The sequence below is a fragment of the Petromyzon marinus genome, chromosome 22 (genome assembly GCF_048934315.1).
Source record: "Petromyzon marinus isolate PM22_M1 ecotype Great Lakes invasive population chromosome 22, UKy_Petmar_22M1.pri1.0, whole genome shotgun sequence".
In the NCBI taxonomy this organism is placed as follows: Eukaryota; Metazoa; Chordata; class Hyperoartia; order Petromyzontiformes; family Petromyzontidae; genus Petromyzon; species Petromyzon marinus.
The window spans coordinates 3386034-3408307 of record NC_133688.1 but is presented as its reverse complement, the minus strand read 5'-3'; positions in this window follow the sequence as shown (position 1 = coordinate 3408307).

The window sequence follows — 22274 nt, the reverse complement described above, 5'->3', positions numbered from 1 at the left end:
GGTTTTTTGGTAATAACTCTGGAAGGAAACGTCGCAGACCCATCAAGGTGGTACTCGTACTGCTCGCCTCGTCGAGAGGAATCCAAATATATGAATGGTTAAGCTATGTGATATGAAATGGAAGAGCGACCAATAAAAAAGCATGTATTATGGGGTTGAATGCTTTTTGCTATTCACAAAATAAAACAAAAGCAGTCATGCAAATATCTGAATTTTCACAGCACAGCAAAATCAGTTGCACCATTCAATTCCGCTCTTCCAGACGGGGAGAATTCAATCACATTCATTCGATGCGACGTTTCTTATGGGATTTAATGAGCGACAACATTTTGACCCCAAACCGAGAGGATTCTGGGATTTTTGTGGTTTTTTGGTAATAACTCTGGAAGGAAACGTCGCAGACCCATCAAGGTGGTACTCGTACTGCTCGCCTCGTCGAGAGGAATCCAAATATATGAATGGTTAAGCTATGTGATATGAAATGGACGAGCGACCAATAAAACCGCATGTATTATGGGGTTGAATGCTTTTTGCTATTCACAAAATAAAACAAAAGCAGTCATGCAAATATCTGAATTTTCACAGCACAGCAAAATCAGTTGCACCATTCAATTCCGCTCGTCCAGACGGGGAGAATTCAATCACATTCATTCGATGCGACGTTTCTTATGGGATTTAATGAGCGACAACATTTTGAGCCCAAACCGAGAGGATTCTGGGATGTTTGTGTTTTTTGGTAATAACTCTGGAAGGAAACGTCGCATACCCATCAAGGTGGTACTCGTACTGCTCGCCTCGTCGAAAGGAATCCAAATATATGAATGGTTAAGCTATGGGATATGAAATGGACGAGCGACCAATAAAACAGCATGTATTATGGGGTTGAATGCATTTTGCTATTAACAAAATAAAACAAAAGCAGTCATGCAAATATCTGAATTTTCACAGCACAGCAAAATCAGTTGCACCATTCAATTCCGCTCGTCCAGACGGGGAGAATTCAATCACATTCATTCGATGCGACGTTTCTTATGGGATTTAATGAGCGACAACATTTTGACCCCAAACCGAGAGGATTCTGGGATTTTTTTGGTTTTTTGGTAATAACTCTGGAAGGAAACGTCGCAGACCCATCAAGGTGGTACTCGTACTGCTCGCCTCGTCGAGAGGAATCCAAATATATGAATGGTTAAGCTATGTGATATGAAATGGAAGAGCGACCAATAAAAAAGCATGTATTATGGGGTTGAATGCTTTTTGCTATTCACAAAATAAAACAAAAGCAGTCATGCAAATATCTGAATTTTCACAGCACAGCAAAATCAGTTGCACCATTCAATTCCGCTCTTCCAGACGGGGAGAATTCAATCACATTCATTCGATGCGACGTTTCTTATGGGATTTAATGAGCGACAACATTTTGACCCCAAACCGAGAGGATTCTGGGATTTTTGTGGTTTTTTGGTAATAACTCTGGAAGGAAACGTCGCAGACCCATCAAGGTGGTACTCGTACTGCTCGCCTCGTCGAGAGGAATCCAAATATATGAATGGTTAAGCTATGTGATATGAAATGGACGAGCGACCAATAAAACAGCATGTATTATGGGGTTGAATGCTTTTTGCTATTCACAAAATAAAACAAAAGCAGTCATGCAAATATCTGAATTTTCACAGCACAGCAAAATCAGTTGCACCATTCAATTCCGCTCGTCCAGACGGGGAGAATTCAATCACATTCATTCGATGCGACGTTTCTTATGGGATTTAATGAGCGACAACATTTTGAGCCCAAACCGAGAGGATTCTGGGATGTTTGTGTTTTTTGGTAATAACTCTGGAAGGAAACGTCGCATACCCATCAAGGTGGTACTCGTACTGCTCGCCTCGTCGAAAGGAATCCAAATATATGAATGGTTAAGCTATGGGATATGAAATGGACGAGCGACCAATAAAACAGCATGTATTATGGGGTTGAATGCTTTTTGCTATTAACAAAATAAAACAAAAGCAGTCATGCAAATATCTGAATTTTCACAGCACAGCAAAATCAGTTGCACCATTCAATTCCGCTCGTCCAGACGGGGAGAATTCAATCACATTCATTCGATGCGACGTTTCTTATGGGATTTAATGAGCGACAACATTTTGAGCCCAAACCGAGAGGATTCTGGGATGTTTGTGTTTTTTTGGTAATAACTCTGGAAGGAAACGTCGCAGACCCATCAAGGTGGTAGTCGTACTGCTCGCCTCGTCGAGAGGAATCCAAATATATGAATGCTTAAGCTATGGGATATGAAATGGACGAGCGACCAATAAAACAACATGTATTATGGGGTTGAATGCTTTTTGCTATTCACAAAATAAAACAAAAGCAGTCATGCAAATATCTGAATTTTCACAGCACAGCAAAATCAGTTGCACCATTCAATTCCGCTCTTCCAGACGGGGAGAATTCAATCACATTCATTCGATGCGACGTTTCTTATGGGATTTAATGAGCGACAACATTTTGACCCCAAACCGAGAGGATTCTGGGATTTTTGTGGTTTTTTGGTAATAACTCTGGAAGGAAACGTCGCAGACCCATCAAGGTGGGACTCGTACTGCTCGCCTCGTCGAGAGGAATCCAAATATATGAATGGTTAAGCTATGTGATATGAAATGGACGAGCGACCAATAAAACAGCATGTATTATGGGGTTGAATGCTTTTTGCTATTCACAAAATAAAACAAAAGCAGTCATGCAAATATCTGAATTTTCACAGCACAGCAAAATCAGTTGCACCATTCAATTCCGCTCGTCCAGACGGGGAGAATTCAATCACATTCATTCGATGCGACGTTTCTTATGGGATTTAATGAGCGACAACATTTTGAGCCCAAACCGAGAGGATTCTGGGATGTTTGTGTTTTTTGGTAATAACTCTGGAAGGAAACGTCGCATACCCATCAAGGTGGTACTCGTACTGCTCGCCTCGTCGAAAGGAATCCAAATATATGAATGGTTAAGCTATGGGATATGAAATGGACGAGCGACCAATAAAACAACATGTATTATGGGGTTGAATGCTTTTTGCTATTCACAAAATAAAACAAAAGCAGTCATGCAAATATCTGAATTTTCACAGCACAGCAAAATCAGTTGCACCATTCAATTCTGCTCGTCCAGACGGGGAGAATTCAATCACATTCATTCGATGCGACGTTTCTTATGGGATTTAATGAGCGACAACATTTTGACCCCAAACCGAGAGGATTCTGGGATGTTTGTGTATTTTTGGTAATAACTCTGGAAGGAAACGTCGCAGACCCATCAAGGTGGTACTCGTACTGCTCGCCTCGTCGAGAGGAATCCAAATATATGAATGCTTAAGCTATGGGATATGAAATGGACGAGCGACCAATAAAACAACATGTATTATGGGGTTGAATGATTTTTGCTATTCACAAAATAAAACAAAAGCAGTCATGCAAATATCTGAATTTTTACAGCACAGCAAAATCAGTTGCACCATTCAATTCCGCTCTTCCAGACGGGGATAATTCAATCACATTCATTCGATGCGACGTTTCTTATGGGATTTAATGAGCGACAACATTTTGACCCCAAACCGAGAGGATTCTGGGATTTTTGTGGTTTTTTGGTAATAACTCTGGAAGGAAACGTCGCAGACCCATCAAGGTGGTAGTCGTACTGCTCGCCTCGTCGAGAGGAATCCAAATATATGAATGCTTAAGCTATGGGATATGAAATGGACGAGCGACCAATAAAAAAACATGTATTATGGGGTTGAATGCTTTTTGCTATTCACAAAATAAAACAAAAGCAGTCATGCAAATATCTGAATTTTCACAGCACAGCAAAATCAGTTGCACCATTCAATTCCGCTCTTCCAGACGGGGAGAATTCAATCACATTCATTCGATGCGACGTTTCTTATGGGATTTAATGAGCGACAACATTTTGACCCCAAACCGAGAGGATTCTGGGATTTTTGTGGTTTTTTGGTAATAACTCTGGAAGGAAACGTCGCAGACCCATCAAGGTGGTACTCGTACTGCTCGCCTCGTCGAGAGGAATCCAAATATATGAATGGTTAAGCTATGTGATATGAAATGGACGAGCGACCAATAAAACAGCATGTATTATGGGGTTGAATGCTTTTTGCTATTCACAAAATAAAACAAAAGCAGTCATGCAAATATCTGAATTTTCACAGCACAGCAAAATCAGTTGCACCATTCAATTCCGCTCGTCCAGACGGGGAGAATTCAATCACATTCATTCGATGCGACGTTTCTTATGGGATTTAATGAGCGACAACATTTTGAGCCCAAACCGAGAGGATTCTGGGATGTTTGTGTTTTTTGGTAATAACTCTGGAAGGAAACGTCGCATACCCATCAAGGTGGTACTCGTACTGCTCGCCTCGTCGAAAGGAATCCAAATATATGAATGGTTAAGCTATGGGATATGAAATGGACGAGCGACCAATAAAACAACATGTATTATGGGGTTGAATGCTTTTTGCTATTCACAAAATAAAACAAAAGCAGTCATGCAAATATCTGAATTTTCACAGCACAGCAAAATCAGTTGCACCATTCAATTCCGCTCGTCCAGACGGGGAGAATTCAATCACATTCATTCGATGCGACGTTTCTTATGGGATTTAATGAGCGACAACATTTTGACCCCAAACCGAGAGGATTCTGGGATGTTTGTGTATTTTTGGTAATAACTCTGGAAGGAAACGTCGCAGACCCATCAAGGTGGTACTCGTACTGCTCGCCTCGTCGAGAGGAATCCAAATATATGAATGCTTAAGCTATGGGATATGAAATGGACGAGCGACCAATAAAACAACATGTATTATGGGGTTGAATGATTTTTGCTATTCACAAAATAAAACAAAAGCAGTCATGCAAATATCTGAATTTTTACCGCACAGCAAAATCAGTTGCACCATTCAATTCCGCTCTTCCAGACGGGGATAATTCAATCACATTCATTCGATGCGACGTTTCTTATGGGATTTAATGAGCGACAACATTTTGACCCCAAACCGAGAGGATTCTGGGATTTTTGTGGTTTTTTGGTAATAACTCTGGAAGGAAACGTCGCAGACCCATCAAGGTGGTACTCGTACTGCTCGGCTCGTCGAGAGGAATCCAAATATATGAATGGTTAAGCTATGGGATATGAAATGGACGAGCGACCAATAAAACAGCATGTATTATGGGGTTGAATGCTTTTTGCTATTAACAAAATAAAACAAAAGCAGTCATGCAAATATCTGAATTTTCACAGCACAGCAAAATCAGTTGCACCATTCAATTCCGCTCGTCCAGACGGGGATAATTCAATCACATTCATTCGATGCGACGTTTCTTATGGGATTTAATGAGCGACAACATTTTGACCCCAAACCGAGAGGATTCTGGGATGTTTGTGGTTTTTTGGTAATAACTCTGGAAGAAAACGTCGCAGACCCATCAAGGTGGTACTCGTACTGCTCGCCTTATCGAGAGGAATGCAAATATATGAGTTGTTAAGCTATGGGATATGAAATGGACGAGCGACCAATAAAACAACATGTATTATGGGGTTGAATGCTTTTTGCTATTCACAAAATAAAACAAAAGCAGTCATGCAAATATCTGAATTTTCACAGCACAGCAAAATCAGTTGCACCATTCAATTCCGCTCGTCCAGACGGGGAGAATATAATCACATTCATTCGATGCGACGTTTCTTATGGGATTTAATGAGCGACAACATTTTGACCCCAAACCGAGAGGATTCTGGGATGTTTGTGTATTTTTGGTAATAACTCTGGAAGGAAACGTCGCAGACCCATCAAGGTGGTACTCGTACTGCTCGCCTCGTCGAGAGGAATCCAAATATATGAATGCTTAAGCTATGGGATATGAAATGGACGAGCGACCAATAAAACAACATGTATTATGGGGTTGAATGCTTTTTGCTATTCACAAAATAAAACAAAAGCAGTCATGCAAATATCTGAATTTTCACAGCACAGCAAAATCAGTTGCACCATTCAATTCCGCTCTTCCAGACGGGGAGAATTCAATCACATTCATTCGATGCGACGTTTCTTATGGGATTTAATGAGCGACAACATTTTGACCCCAAACCGAGAGGATTCTGGGATTTTTGTGGTTTTTTGGTAATAACTCTGGAAGGAAACGTCGCAGACCCATCAAGGTGGTACTCGTACTGCTCGCCTCGTCGAGAGGAATCCAAATATATGAATGATTAAGCTATGTGATATGAAATGGACGAGCGACCAATAAAACAGCATGTATTATGGGGTTGAATGCTTTTTGCTATTCACAAAATAAAACAAAAGCAGTCATGCAAATATCTGAATTTTCACAGCACAGCAAAATCAGTTGCACCATTCAATTCCGCTCGTCCAGACGGGGAGAATTCAATCACATTCATTCGATGCGACGTTTCTTATGGGATTTAATGAGCGACAACATTTTGAGCCCAAACCGAGAGGATTCTGGGATGTTTGTGTTTTTTTGGTAATAACTCTGGAAGGAAACGTCGCATACCCATCAAGGTGGTACTCGTACTGCTCGCCTCGTCGAAAGGAATCCAAATATATGAATGGTTAAGCTATGGGATATGAAATGGACGAGCGACCAATAAAACAGCATGTATTATGGGGTTGAATGCTTTTTGCTATTCACAAAATAAAACAAAAGCAGTCATGCAAATATCTGAATTTTCACAGCACAGCAAAATCAGTTGCACCATTCAATTCCGCTCGTCCAGACGGGGAGAATTCAATCACATTCATTCGATGCGACGTTTCTTATGGGATTTAATGAGCGACAACATTTTGAGCCCAAACCGAGAGGATTCTGGGATGTTTGTGTTTTTTTGGTAATAACTCTGGAAGGAAACGTCGCATACCCATCAAGGTGGTACTCGTACTGCTCGCCTCGTCGAAAGGAATCCAAATATATGAATGGTTAAGCTATTGGATATGAAATGGACGAGCGACCAATAAAACAGCATGTATTATGGGGTTGAATGCTTTTTGCTATTCACAAAATAAAACAAAAGCAGTCATGCAAATATCTGAATTTTCACAGCACAGCAAAATCAGTTGCACCATTCAATTCCGCTCGTCCAGACGGGGATAATTCAATCACATTCATTCTTAGCGACGTTTCTTATGGGATTTAATGAGCGACAACATTTTGACCCCAAACCGAGAGGATTCTGGGATTTTTGTTGTTTTTTGGTAATAACTCTGGAAGGAAACGTCGCAGACCCATCAAGGTGGTACTCGTACTGCTCGCCTCGTCGAGAGGAATCCAAATATATGAATGGTTAAGCTATGTGATATGAAATGGACGAGCGACCAATAAAACAGCATGTATTATGGGGTTGAATGCTTTTTGCTATTCACAAAATAAAACAAAAGCAGTCATGCAAATATCTGAATTTTCACAGCACAGCAAAATCAGTTGCACCATTCAATTCCGCTCTTCCAGACGGGGAGAATTCAATCACATTCATTCGATGCGACGTTTCTTATGGGATTTAATGAGCGACAACATTTTGACCCCAAACCGAGAGGATTCTGGGATTTTTGTGGTTTTTTGGTAATAACTCTGGAAGGAAACGTCGCAGACCCATCAAGGTGGTACTCGTACTGCTCGCCTCGTCGAGAGGAATCCAAATATATGAATGGTTAAGCTATGTGATATGAAATGGACGAGCGACCAATAAAACAGCATGTATTATGGGGTTGAATGCTTTTTGCTATTCACAAAATAAAACAAAAGCAGTCATGCAAATATCTGAATTTTCACAGCACAGCAAAATCAGTTGCACCATTCAATTCCGCTCGTCCAGACGGGGAGAATTCAATCACATTCATTCGATGCGACGTTTCTTATGGGATTTAATGAGCGACAACATTTTGAGCCCAAACCGAGAGGATTCTGGGATGTTTGTGTTTTTTTGGTAATAACTCTGGAAGGAAACGTCGCATACCCATCAAGGTGGTACTCGTACTGCTCGCCTCGTCGAAAGGAATCCAAATATATGAATGGTTAAGCTATGGGATATGAAATGGACGAGCGACCAATAAAACAGCATGTATTATGGGGTTGAATGCTTTTTGCTATTCACAAAATAAAACAAAAGCAGTCATGCAAATATCTGAATTTTCACAGCACAGCAAAATCAGTTGCACCATTCAATTCCGCTCGTCCAGACGGGGAGAATTCAATCACATTCATTCGATGCGACGTTTCTTATGGGATTTAATGAGCGACAACATTTTGAGCCCAAACCGAGAGGATTCTGGGATGTTTGTGTTTTTTTGGTAATAACTCTGGAAGGAAACGTCGCATACCCATCAAGGTGGTACTCGTACTGCTCGCCTCGTCGAAAGGAATCCAAATATATGAATGGTTAAGCTATGGGATATGAAATGGACGAGCGACCAATAAAACAGCATGTATTATGGGGTTGAATGCTTTTTGCTATTCACAAAATAAAACAAAAGCAGTCATGCAAATATCTGAATTTTCACAGCACAGCAAAATCAGTTGCACCATTCAATTCCGCTCGTCCAGACGGGGAGAATTCAATCACATTCATTCGATGCGACGTTTCTTATGGGATTTAATGAGCGACAACATTTTGACCCCAAACCGAGAGGATTCTGGGATTTTTGTGGTTTTTTGGTAATAACTCTGGAAGGAAACGTCGCAGACCCATCAAGGTGGTACTCGTACTGCTCGCCTCGTCGAGAGGAATCCAAATATATGAATGGTTAAGCTATGTGATATGAAATGGACGAGCGACCAATAAAACAGCATGTATTATGGGGTTGAATGCTTTTTGCTATTCACAAAATAAAACAAAAGCAGTCATGCAAATATCTGAATTTTCACAGCACAGCAAAATCAGTTGCACCATTCAATTCCGCTCGTCCAGACGGGGAGAATTCAATCACATTCATTCGATGCGACGTTTCTTATGGGATTTAATGAGCGACAACATTTTGAGCCCAAACCGAGAGGATTCTGGGATGTTTGTGTTTTTTTGGTAATAACTCTGGAAGGAAACGTCGCATACCCATCAAGGTGGTACTCGTACTGCTCGCCTCGTCGAAAGGAATCCAAATATATGAATGCTTAAGCTATGGGATATGAAATGGACGAGCGACCAATAAAACAGCATGTATTATGGGGTTGAATGCTTTTTGCTATTCACAAAATAAAACAAAAGCAGTCATGCAAATATCTGAATTTTCACAGCACACCAAAATCAGTTGCACCATTCAATTCCGCTCTTCCAGACGGGGAGAATTCAATCACATTCATTCGATGCGACGTTTCTTATGGGATTTAATGAGCGACAACATTTTGACCCCAAACCGAGAGGATTCTCGGATGTTTGTGTTTTTTTGGTAATAACTCTGGAAGGAAACGTCGCAGACACATCAAGGTGGTATTCGTACTACTCGCCTCGTCGAGAGGAATCCAAATATATGAATGGTTAAGCTATGTGATATGAAATGGACGAGCGACCAATAAAACAGCATGTATTATGGGGTTGAATGCTTTTTGCTATTCACAAAATAAAACAAAAGCAGTCATGCAAATATCTGAATTTTCACAGCACAGCAAAATCAGTTGCACCATTCAATTCCGCTCGTCCAGACGGGGAGAATTCAATCACATTCATTCGATGCGACGTTTATTATGGGATTTAATGAGCGACAACATTTTGAGCCCAAACCGAGAGGATTCTGGGATGTTTGTGTTTTTTTGGTAATAACTCTGGAAGGAAACGTCGCATACCCATCAAGGTGGTACTCGTACTGCTCGCCTCGTCGAAAGGAATCCAAATATATGAATGGTTAAGCTATGGGATATGAAATGGACGAGCGACCAATAAAACAGCATGTATTATGGGGTTGAATGCTTTTTGCTATTCACAAAATAAAACAAAAGCAGTCATGCAAATATCTGAATTTTCACAGCACAGCAAAATCAGTTGCACCATTCAATTCCGCTCGTCCAGACGGGGAGAATTCAATCACATTCATTCGATGCGACGTTTCTTATGGGATTTAATGAGCGACAACATTTTGACCCCAAACCGAGAGGATTCTGGGATGTTTGTGTATTTTTGGTAATAACTCTGGAAGGAAACGTCACAGACCCATCAAGGTGGTACTCGTACTGCTCGCCTCGTCGAGAGGAATCCAAATATATGAATGCTTAAGCTATGGGATATGAAATGGACGAGCGACCAATAAAACAACATGTATTATGGGGTTGAATGCTTTTTGCTATTCACAAAATAAAACAAAAGCAGTCATGCAAATATCTGAATTTTCACAGCACAGCAAAATCAGTTGCACCATTCAATTCCGCTCTTCCAGACGGGGAGAATTCAATCACATTCATTCGATGCGACGTTTCTTATGGGATTTAATGAGCGACAACATTTTGACCCCAAACCGAGAGGATTCTGGGATTTTTGTGGTTTTTTGGTAATAACTCTGGAAGGAAACGTCGCAGACCCATCAAGGTGGTACTCGTACTGCTCGCCTCGTCGAGAGGAATCCAAAGATATGAATGGTTAAGCTATGTGATCTGAAATGGACGAGCGACCAATAAAACAGCATGTATTATGGGGTTGACTGCTTTTTGCTATTCACAAAATAAAACAAAAGCAGTCATGCAAATATCTGAATTTTCATAGCACAGCAAAATCAGTTGCACCATTCAATTCCGCTCGTCCAGACGGGGAGAATTCAATCACATTCATTCGATGCGACGTTTCTTATGGGATTTAATGAGCGACAACATTTTGAGCCCAAACCGAGAGGATTCTGGGATGTTTGTGTTTTTTTGGTAATAACTCTGGAAGGAAACGTCGCATACCCATCAAGGTGGTACTCGTACTGCTCGTCTCGTCGAAAGGAATCCAAATATATGAATGGTTAAGCTATGGGATATGAAATGGACGAGCGACCAATAAAACAACATGTATTATGGGGTTTAATGCTTTTTGCTATTCACAAAATAAAACAAAAGCAGTCATGCAAATATCTGAATTTTCACAGCACAGCAAAATCAGTTGCACCATTCAATTCCGCTCTTCCAGACGGGGAGAATTCAATCACATTCATTCGATGCGACGTTTCTTATGGGATTTAATGAGCGACAACATTTTGACCCCAAACCGAGAGGATTCTGGGATGTTTGTGGTTTTTTGGTAATAACTCTGGAAGGAAACGTCGCAGACCCATCAAGGTGGTACTCATACTGCTCGCCTCGTCGAGAGGAATCCATATATATGAATGCTTAAGCTATGGGATATGAAATGGACGAGCGACCAATAAAACAACATGTATTATGGGGTTGAATGCTTTTTGCTATTCACAAAATAAAACAAAAGCAGTCATGCAAATATCTGAATTTTCACAGCACAGCAAAATCAGTTGCACCATTCAATTCCGCTCGTCCAGACGGGGAGAATTCAATCACATTCATTCGATGCGACGTTTCTTATGGGATTTAATGAGCGACAACATTTTGACCCCAAACCGAGAGGATTCTGGGATGTTTGTGTATTTTTGGTAATAACTCTGGAAGGAAACGTCGCAGACCCATCAAGGTGGTACTCGTACTGCTCGCCTCGTCGAGAGGAATCCAAATATATGAATGCTTAAGCTATGGGATATGAAATGGACGAGCGACCAATAAAACAACATGTATTATGGGGTTGAATGCTTTTTGCTATTCACAAAATAAAACAAAAGCAGTCATGCAAATATCTGAATTTTCACAGCACAGCAAAATCAGTTGCACCATTCAATTCCGCTCTTCCAGACGGGGAGAATTCAATCACATTCATTCGATGCGACGTTTCTTATGGGATTTAATGAGCGACAACATTTTGACCCCAAACCGAGAGGATTCTGGGATTTTTGTGGTTTTTTGGTAATAACTCTGGAAGGAAACGTCGCAGACCCATCAAGGTGGTACTCGTACTGCTCGCCTCGTCGAGAGGAATCCAAATATATGAATGGTTAAGCTATGTGATATGAAATGGACGAGCGACCAATAAAACAGCATGTATTATGGGGTTGACTGCTTTTTGCTATTCACAAAATAAAACAAAAGCAGTCATGCAAATATCTGAATTTTCATAGCACAGCAAAATCAGTTGCACCATTCAATTCCGCTCGTCCGGACGGGGAGAATTCAATCACATTCATTCGATGCGACGTTTCTTATGGGATTTAATGAGCGACAACATTTTGAGCCCAAACCGAGAGGATTCTGGGATGTTTGTGTTTTTTTGGTAATAACTCTGGAAGGAAACGTCGCATACCCATCAAGGTGGTACTCGTACTGCTCGTCTCGTCGAAAGGAATCCAAATATATGAATGGTTAAGCTATGGGATATGAAATGGACGAGCGACCAATAAAACAGCATGTATTATGGGGTTGAATGCTTTTTGCTATTCACAAAATAAAACAAAAGCAGTCATGCAAATATCTGAATTTTCACAGCACAGCAAAATCAGTTGCACCATTCAATTCCGCTCGTCCAGACGGGGAGAATTCAATCACATTCATTCGATGCGACGTTTCTTATGGGATTTAATGAGCGACAACATTTTGACCCCAAACCGAGAGGATTCTGGGATGTTTGTGTATTTTTGGTAATAACTCTGGAAGGAAACGTCGCAGACCCATCAAGGTGGTACTCGTACTGCTCGCCTCGTCGAGAGGAATCCAAATATATGAATGCTTAAGCTATGGGATATGAAATGGACGAGCGACCAATAAAACAACATGTATTATGGGGTTGAATGCTTTTTGCTATTCACAAAATAAAACAAAAGCAGTCATGCAAATATCTGAATTTTCACAGCACAGCAAAATCAGTTGCACCATTCAATTCCGCTCTTCCAGACGGGGAGAATTCAATCACATTCATTCGATGCGACGTTTCTTATGGGATTTAATGAGCGACAACATGTTGACCCCAAACCGAGAGGATTCTGGGATTTTTGTGGTTTTTTGGTAATAACTCTGGAAGGAAACGTCGCAGACCCATCAAGGTGGTACTCGTACTGCTCGCCTGGTCGAGAGGAATCCAAATATATGAATGGTTAAGCTATGTGATATGAAATGGACGAGCGACCAATAAAACAGCATGTATTATGGGGTTGACTGCTTTTTGCTATTCACAAAATAAAACAAAAGCAGTCATGCAAATATCTGAATTTTCACAGCACAGCAAAATCAGTTGCACCATTCAATTCCGCTCGTCCAGACGGGGAGAATTCAATCACATTCATTCGATGCGACGTTTCTTATGGGATTTAATGAGCGACAACATTTTGAGCCCAAACCGAGAGGATTCTGGGATGTTTGTGTTTTTTTGCTAATAACTCTGGAAGGAAACGTCGCATACCCATCAAGGTGGTACTCGTACTGCTCGTCTCGTCGAAAGGAATCCAAATATATGAATGGTTAAGCTATGGGATATGAAATGGACGAGCGACCAATAAAACAGCATGTATTATGGGGTTGAATGCTTTTTGCTATTCACAAAATAAAACAAAAGCAGTCATGCAAATATCTGAATTTTCACAGCACAGCAAAATCAGTTGTACCATTCAATTCCGCTCTTCCAGACGGGGAGAATTCAATCACATTCATTCGATGCGACGTTTCTTATGGGATTTAATGAGCGACAACATTTTGACCCCAAACAGAGAGGATTCTGGGATGTTTGTGTTTTTTTGGTAATAACTCTGGAAGAAAACGTCGCAGACCCATCAAGGTGGTACTCGTACTGCTCGCCTTATCGAGAGGAATCCAAATATATGAGTTGTTAAACTATGGGATATGAAATGGACGAGCGACCAATAAAACAACATGTATTATGGGGTTGAATGCTTTTTGCTATTCACAAAATAAAACAAAAGCAGTCATGCAAATATCTGAATTTTCACAGCACAGCAAAATCAGTTGCACCATTCAATTCCGCTCGTCCAGACGGGGAGAATTCAATCACATTCATTCGATGCGACGTTTCTTATGGGATTTAATGAGCGACAACATTTTGACCCCAAACCGAGAGGATTCTGGGATGTTTGTGGTTTTTTGGTAATAACTCTGGAAGGAAACGTCGCAGACCCATCAAGGTGGTACTCGTACTGCTCGCCTCGTCGAGAGGAATCCAAATATATGAATGCTTAAGCTATGGGATATGAAATGGACGAGCGACCAATAAAACAACATGTATTATGGGGTTGAATGTTTTTGATATTCACAAAATAAAACAAAAGCAGTCATGCAAATATCTGAATTTTCACAGCACAGCAAAATCAGTTGCACCATTCAATTCCGCTCGTCCAGACGGGGAGAATTCAATCACATTCATTCGATGCGACGTTTCTTATGGGATTTAATGAGCGACAACATTTTGACCCCAAACCGAGAGGATTCTGGGATGTTTGTGGTTTTTTTGGTAATAACTCTGGAAGGAAACGTCGCAGCCCCATCAAGGTGGTACTCGTACTGCTCGCCTCGTCGAGAGGAATCCAAATATATGAATGGTTAAGCTATGTGATATGAAATGGACGAGCGACCAATAAAACAGCATGTATTATGGGGTTGAATGCTTTTTGCTATTCACAAAATAAAACAAAAGCAGTCATGCAAATATCTGAATTTTCACAGCACAGCAAAATCAGTTGCACCTTTCAATTCCGCTCGTCCAGACGGGGAGAATTCAATCACATTCATTCGATGCGACGTTTCTTATGGGATTTAATGAGCGACAACATTTTGAGCCCAAACCGAGAGGATTCTGGGATGTTTGTGTTTTTTTGGTAATAACTCTGGAAGGAAACGTCGCAGACCCATCAAGGTGGTAGTCGTACTGCTCGCCTCGTCGAGAGGAATCCAAATATATGAATGCTTAAGCTATGGGATATGAAATGGACGAGCGACCAATAAAACAACATGTATTATGGGGTTGAATGCTTTTTGCTATTCACAAAATAAAACAAAAGCAGTCATGCAAATATCTGAATTTTCACAGCACAGCAAAATCAGTTGCACCATTCAATTCCGCTCTTCCAGACGGGGAGAATTCAATCACATTCATTCGATGCGACGTTTCTTATGGGATTTAATGAGCGACAACATTTTGACCCCAAACCGAGAGGATTCTGGGATTTTTGTGTTTTTTTGGTAATAACTCTGGAAGGAAACGTCGCAGACCCATCAAGGTGGTACTCGTACTGCTTGCCTAGTCGAGAGGAATCCAAATATATGAATGGTTAAGCTATGGGATATGAAATGGACGAGCGACCAATAAAACAACATGTATTATGGGGTTGAATGCTTTTTGCTATTCACAAAATAAAACAAAAGCAGTCATGCAAATATCTGAATTTTCACAGCACAGCAAAATCAGTTGCACCATTCAATTCCGCTCGTCCAGACGGGGAGAATTCAATCACATTCATTCGATGCGACGTTTCTTATGGGATTTAATGAGCGACAACATTTTGACCCCAAACCGAGGGGATTCTGGGATGTTTGTGTATTTTTGGTAATAACTCTGGAAGGAAACGTCGCAGACCCATCAAGGTGGTACTCGTACTGCTCGCCTCGTCGAGAGGAATCCAAATATATGAATGCTTATGCTATGGGATATGAAATGGACGAGCGACCAATAAAACAACATGTATTATGGGGTTGAATGCTTTTTGCTATTCACAAAATAAAACAAAAGCAGTCATGCAAATATCTGAATTTTTACAGCACAGCAAAATCAGTTGGACCATTCAATTCCGCTCTTCCAGACGGGGAGAATTCAATCACATTCATTCGATGCGACGTTTCTTATGGGATTTAATGAGCGACAACATTTTGACCCCAAACCGAGAGGATTCTGGGATTTTTGTGGTTTTTTGGTAATAACTCTGGAAGGAAACGTCGCAGACCCATCAAGGTGGTACTCGTACTGCTCGCCTCGTCGAGAGGAATCCAAATATATGAATGGTTAAGCTATGTGATATGAAATGGACGAGCGACCAATAAAACAGCATGTATTATGGGGTTGAATGCTTTTTGCTATTCACAAAATAAAACAAAAGCAGTCATGCAAATATCTGAATTTTCACAGCACAGCAAAATCAGTTGCACCATTCAATTCCGCTCGTCCAGACGGGGAGAATTCAATCACATTCATTCGATGCGACGTTTCTTATGGGATTTAATGAGCGACAACATTTTGAGCCCAAACCGAGAGGATTCTGGGATGTTTGTGTTTTTTGGTAATAACTCTGGAAGGAAACGTCGCATACCCATCAAGGTGGTACTCGTACTGCTCGCCTCGTCGAAAGGAATCCAAATATATGAATGGTTAAGCTATGGGATATGAAATGGACGAGCGACCAATAAAACAACATGTATTATGGGGTTGAATGCTTTTTGCTATTCACAAAATAAAACAAAAGCAGTCATGCAAATATCTGAATTTTCACAGCACAGCAAAATCAGTTGCACCATTCAATTCCGCTCGTCCAGACGGGGAGAATTCAATCACATTCATTCGATGCGACGTTTCTTATGGGATTTAATGAGCGACAACATTTTGACCCCAAACCGAGAGGATTCTCGGATGTTTGTGTTTTTTTTGGTAATAACTCTGGAAGGAAACGTCGCAGACACATCAAGGTGGTATTCGTACTACTCGCCTCGTCGAGAGGAATCCAAATATATGAATGGTTAAGCTATGTGATATGAAATGGACGAGCGACCAATAAAACAGCATGTATTATGGGGTTGAATGCTTTTTGCTATTCACAAAATAAAACAAAAGCAGTCATGCAAATATCTGAATTTTCACAGCACAGCAAAATCAGTTGCACCATTCAATTCCGCTCGTCCAGACGGGGAGAATTCAATCACATTCATTCGATGCGACGTTTCTTATGGGATTTAATGAGCGACAACATTTTGAGCCCAAACCGAGAGGATTCTGGGATGTTTGTGTTTTTTTGGTAATAACTCTGGAAGGAAACGTCGCATACCCATCAAGGTGGTACTCGTACTGCTCGCCTCGTCGAAAGGAATCCAAATATATGAATGGTTAAGCTATGGGATATGAAATGGCTGAGCGACCAATAAAACAGCATGTATTATGGGGTTGAATGCTTTTTGCTATTCACAAAATAAAACAAAAGCAGTCATGCAAATATCTGAATTTTCACAGCACAGCAAAATCAGTTGCACCATTCAATTCCGCTCGTCCAGACGGGGAGAATTCAATCACATTCATTCGATGCGACGTTTCTTATGGGATTTAATGAGCGACAACATTTTGACCCCAAACCGAGAGGATTCTGGGATGTTTGTGTATTTTTGGTAATAACTCTGGAAGGAAACGTCGCAGACCCATCAAGGTGGTACTCGTACTGCTCGCCTAGTCGAGAGGAATCCAAATATATGAATGGTTAAGCTATGGGATATGAAATGGACGAGCGACCAATAAAACAACATGTATTATGGGGTTGAATGCTTTTTGCTATTCACAAAATAAAACAAAAGCAGTCATGCAAATATCTGAATTTTCACAGCACAGCAAAATCAGTTGCACCATTCAATTCCGCTCGTCCAGACGGGGAGAATTCAATCACATTCATTCGATGCGACGTTTCTTATGGGATTTAATGAGCGACAACATTTTGACCCCAAACCGAGGGGATTCTGGGATGTTTGTGTATTTTTGGTAATAACTCTGGAAGGAAACGTCGCAGACCCATCAAGGTGGTACTCGTACTGCTCGCCTCGTCGAGAGGAATCCAAATATATGAATGCTTATGCTATGGGATATGAAATGGACGAGCGACCAATAAAACAACATGTATTATGGGGTTGAATGCTTTTTGCTATTCACAAAATAAAACAAAAGCAGTCATGCAAATATCTGAATTTTTACAGCACAGCAAAATCAGTTGGACCATTCAATTCCGCTCTTCCAGACGGGGAGAATTCAATCACATTCATTCGATGCGACGTTTCTTATGGGATTTAATGAGCGACAACATTTTGACCCCAAACCGAGAGGATTCTGGGATTTTTGTGGTTTTTTGGTAATAACTCTGGAAGGAAACGTCGCAGACCCATCAAGGTGGTACTCGTACTGCTCGCCTCGTCGAGAGGAATCCAAATATATGAATGGTTAAGCTATGTGATATGAAATGGACGAGCGACCAATAAAACAGCATGTATTATGGGGTTGAATGCTTTTTGCTATTCACAAAATAAAACAAAAGCAGTCATGCAAATATCTGAATTTTCACAGCACAGCAAAATCAGTTGCACCATTCAATTCCGCTCGTCCAGACGGGGAGAATTCAATCACATTCATTCGATGCGACGTTTCTTATGGGATTTAATGAGCGACAACATTTTGAGCCCAAACCGAGAGGATTCTGGGATGTTTGTGTTTTTTGGTAATAACTCTGGAAGGAAACGTCGCATACCCATCAAGGTGGTACTCGTACTGCTCGCCTCGTCGAAAGGAATCCAAATATATGAATGGTTAAGCTATGGGATATGAAATGGACGAGCGACCAATAAAACAACATGTATTATGGGGTTGAATGCTTTTTGCTATTCACAAAATAAAACAAAAGCAGTCATGCAAATATCTGAATTTTCACAGCACAGCAAAATCAGTTGCACCATTCAATTCCGCTCGTCCAGACGGGGAGAATTCAATCACATTCATTCGATGCGACGTTTCTTATGGGATTTAATGAGCGACAACATTTTGACCCCAAACCGAGAGGATTCTCGGATGTTTGTGTTTTTTTGGTAATAACTCTGGAAGGAAACGTCGCAGACACATCAAGGTGGTATTCGTACTACTCGCCTCGTCGAGAGGAATCCAAATATATGAATGGTTAAGCTATGTGATATGAAATGGACGAGCGACCAATAAAACAGCATGTATTATGGGGTTGAATGCTTTTTGCTATTCACAAAATAAAACAAAAGCAGTCATGCAAATATCTGAATTTTCACAGCACAGCAAAATCAGTTGCACCATTCAATTCCGCTCGTCCAGACGGGGAGAATTCAATCACATTCATTCGATGCGACGTTTCTTATGGGATTTAATGAGCGACAACATTTTGAGCCCAAACCGAGAGGATTCTGGGATGTTTGTGTTTTTTTGGTAATAACTCTGGAAGGAAACGTCGCATACCCATCAAGGTGGTACTCGTACTGCTCGCCTCGTCGAAAGGAATCCAAATATATGAATGGTTAAGCTATGGGATATGAAATGGCTGAGCGACCAATAAAACAGCATGTATTATGGGGTTGAATGCTTTTTGCTATTCACAAAATAAAACAAAAGCAGTCATGCAAATATCTGAATTTTCACAGCACAGCAAAATCAGTTGCACCATTCAATTCCGCTCGTCCAGACGGGGAGAATTCAATCACATTCATTCGATGCGACGTTTCTTATGGGATTTAATGAGCGACAACATTTTGACCCCAAACCGAGAGGATTCTGGGATGTTTGTGTATTTTTGGTAATAACTCTGGAAGGAAACGTCGCAGACCCATCAAGGTGGTACTCGTACTGCTCGCCTCGTCGAGAGGAATCCAAATATATGAATGCTTAAGCTATGGGATATGAAATGGACGAGCGACCAATAAAACAACATGTATTATGGGGTTGAATGCTTTTTGCTATTCACAAAATAAAACAAAAGCAGTCATGCAAATATCTGAATTTTCACAGCACAGCAAAATCAGTTGCACCATTCAATTCCGCTCTTCCAGACGGGGAGAATTCAATCACATTCATTCGATGCGACGTTTCTTATGGGATTTAATGAGCGACAACATTTTGACCCCAAACCGAGAGGATTCTGGGATTTTTGTGGTTTTTTGGTAATAACTCTGGAAGGAAACGTCGCAGACCCATCAAGGTGGTACTCGTACTGCTCGCCTCGTCGAGAGGAATCCAAATATATGAATGGTTAAGCTATGTGATATGAAATGGACGAGCGACCAATAAAACAGCATGTATTATGGGGTTGACTGCTTTTTGCTATTCACAAAATAAAACAAAAGCAGTCATGCAAATATCTGAATTTTCATAGCACAGCAAAATCAGTTGCACCATTCAATTCCGCTCGTCCAGACGGGGAGAATTCAATCACATTCATTCGATGCGACGTTTCTTATGGGATTTAATGAGCGACAACATTTTGAGCCCAAACCGAGAGGATTCTGGGATGTTTGTGTTTTTTTGGTAATAACTCTGGAAGGAAACGTCGCATACCCATCAAGGTGGTACTCGTACTGCTCGTCTCGTCGAAAGGAATCCAAATATATGAATGGTTAAGCTATGGGATATGAAATGGACGAGCGACCAATAAAACAGCATGTATTATGGGGTTGAATGCTTTTTGCTATTCACAAAATAAAACAAAAGCAGTCATGCAAATATCTGAATTTTCACAGCACAGCAAAATCAGTTGCACCATTCAATTCCGCTCGTCCAGACGGGGAGAATTCAATCACATTCATTCGATGCGACGTTTCTTATGGGATTTAATGAGCGACAACATTTTGACCCCAAACCGAGAGGATTCTGGGATGTTTGTGTATTTTTGGTAATAACTCTGGAAGGAAACGTCGCAGACCCATCAAGGTGGTACTCGTACTGCTCGCCTCGTCGAAAGGAATCCAAATATATGAATGGTTAAGCTATGGGATATGAAATGGACGAGCGACCAATAAAACAGCATGTATTATGGGGTTGAATGCTTTTTGCTATTCACAAAATAAAACAAAAGCAGTCATGCAAATATCTGAATTTTCACAGCACAGCAAAATCAGTTGCACCATTCAATTCCGCTCGTCCAGACGGGGAGAATTCAATCACATTCATTCGATGCGACGTTTCTTATGGGATTTAATGAGCGACAACATTTTGACCCCAAACCGAGAGGATTCTGGGATGTTTGTGTATTTTTGGTAATAACTCTGGAAGGAAACGTCGCAGACCCATCAAGGTGGTACTCGTACTGCTCGCCTCGTCGAGAGGAATCCAAATATATGAATGCTTAAGCTATGGGATATGAAATGGACGAGCGACCAATAAAACAACATGTATTATGGGGTTGAATGCTTTTTGCTATTCACAAAATAAAACAAAAGCAGTCATGCAAATATCTGAATTTTCACAGCACAGCAAAATCAGTTGCACCATTCAATTCCGCTCTTCCAGACGGGGAGAATTCAATCACATTCATTCGATGCGACGTTTCTTATGGGATTTAATGAGCGACAACATTTTGACCCCAAACCGAGAGGATGCTGGGATTTTTGTGGTTTTTTGGTAATAACTCTGGAAGGAAACGTCGCAGACCCATCAAGGTGGTACTCGTACTGCTCGCCTCGTCGAGAGGAATCCAAATATATGAATGGTTAAGCTATGTGATATGAAATGGACGAGCGACCAATAAAACAGCATGTATTATGGGGTTGACTGCTTTTTGCTATTCACAAAATAAAACAAAAGCAGTCATGCAAATATCTGAATTTTCATAGCACAGCAAAATCAGTTGCACCATTCAATTCCGCTCGTCCAGACGGGGAGAATTCAATCACATTCATTCGATGCGACGTTTCTTATGGGATTTAATGAGCGACAACATTTTGAGCCCAAACCGAGAGGATTCTGGGATGTTTGTGTTTTTTTGGTAATAACTCTGGAAGGAAACGTCGCATACCCATCAAGGTGGTACTCGTACTGCTCGTCTCGTCGAAAGGAATCCAAATATATGAATGGTTAAGCTATGGGATATGAAATGGACGAGCGACCAATAAAACAGCATGTATTATGGGGTTGAATGCTTTTTGCTATTCACAAAATAAAACAAAAGCAGTCATGCAAATATCTGAATTTTCACAGCACAGCAAAATCAGTTGCACCATTCAATTCCGCTCGTCCAGACGGGGAGAATTCAATCACATTCATTCGATGCGACGTTTCTTATGGGATTTAATGAGCGACAACATTTTGACCCCAAACCGAGAGGATTCTGGGATGTTTGTGTATTTTTGGTAATAACTCTGGAAGGAAACGTCGCAGACCCATCAAGGTGGTACTCGTACTGCTCGCCTCGTCGA